This window comes from Corvus brachyrhynchos, unplaced genomic scaffold, assembly GCF_000691975.1.
Source record: "Corvus brachyrhynchos isolate BGI_N302 unplaced genomic scaffold, ASM69197v1 scaffold1359, whole genome shotgun sequence".
Lineage (NCBI taxonomy): Eukaryota > Metazoa > Chordata > Aves > Passeriformes > Corvidae > Corvus > Corvus brachyrhynchos.
This window is the reverse complement of record NW_008240086.1, coordinates 202,952-204,494: the sequence shown is the minus strand read 5'-3', so window position 1 is coordinate 204,494 and position 1,543 is coordinate 202,952. Positions and strand designations below refer to the sequence as shown.

General features: G+C 45.8%; 1 protein-coding gene across 1 annotated transcript in view; it reads left to right on the top strand.

Moving 5' to 3' along the window:
• RAB35 (RAB35, member RAS oncogene family) overlaps window positions 1–1,543 on the top strand; it is a 16,810-nt gene that overhangs the window by 486 nt on the left and 14,781 nt on the right. The window lies entirely within an intron of this gene.

Genomic DNA, 1,543 nt, shown 5'->3' with positions numbered 1-1,543 from the left:
TTCCCTACAACTGATGGTAATATCTTTGAACTGTCAAGCAACTGTCTGAGTGACAGCTGAACTGTGTGTATTTCAAGAAGATCAAAAAATCATTTATGAGAGGGGTTTACACGTACAAGGTGCTAAAAATTACAATGGGAGACAAATGTGAAAGCATAAAGTATTCAAATATTTTGATTTTTTTTTTTGATTAGTCACAGTTCTTACCGCCCATTTTATTTGGTAACATCATGACACCTCACACTTTTTACATGATGAGGTTTCATGAGCTTAAAAACAGAAGTAATAGGAGTCACTGTCATTTTGTAATTTTGGGTTTGAACTGGTGGTTTGTGTTGCTGGTTTCAAGGGATTTCCCTGCAGCTACAGTGTCCTCAGTTACTCTGGTGGTGCTGGGTCGCATGATGGGCTGCCCCAGTGCTTCTCTGGGGTGGAATATATACATATATATACCCACATCATCCATTTGAGCATAACAGAATGAGCTATACGTGTAGTGTTTAAAATGCATGAGTTGCAGAGTGAATGTGAGCTGCAGGTCATGTAAGTGGATTCCAGGATGTGAGGACCTTGACAGGGGTGGACTTTGAAAACTATAATACGTTTTTGAAGGTTAAGATTAAGAAAGGTTTATAATTAAGTGGGCAACTCCCACTCGACCAGGTTGCCCCAACCCCCATCCAACCTGGCCTTGGACACATCCAGGGATGGGGCAGCCACAGCTTTTCTGGGCAATCTGTGCCAGGGCCTCACCACCCTCACAGGGGACAATTTCTTCCTAACACAGACTCAGTTATAGTCTATAACAATCCAAGTTCTTTAGTGCTAATATACCTCTTCCCATCTCAATGACAATACTTGTTAGTGTGATAGGTTTAATTAAATAATTCAGTTTGATCTCAGGAGTTCAAGTACCAGTAAGAATAGTGTTTTGTAGAACAATTAATCAAAGCAAAAACCCAGCACTTTTCTTGTGCTGTGTCCCCACTAGAAGTGGCTATCGCCTAAAAAGTGACCACAGTCTTGCAGAATTTGAGGAGTCAGTGTCTGTGCAACTGGTAACAAAATCACACAAGCTGTTGGGACGACTGTGAAAGTGCTTCTGAACTGCAGATGTGGGTTGGGGATGATGCAAGCACAGCTGCTGATGGGCGTGAGGTCAAGGCCCTTCCTGAGCCATACACAGGCATATCTCTGGATTAAAACACTGAGGAATTTAATTTCAGGCTGGCCTGACTTGACAGGCCTGTGAAACACACTTGGGCATTTCATATCGCTGCTGTGGGGCTCCTCACCTGCGGGTGGGGCTCCGATGGGAACTGTTCCTGTACGTACACAAATCGTTCCTTTAGAGCAGAGCTGGGAGTCCTAGGGCTCCTTCGCGCCTTTGATGCTTTCCTGGGGGCAGCGTCGTTTCTGCCGTGTCCTTACACGAGAACCTACGGGAACGAGAGGGGGACACACTGGCGCCTGACGAAAGTCTCTCGGCGGCTCGGCACAGGGGCAAGACAAGGTCCCCGTCGAAGGGAAGCGGGACACGGGC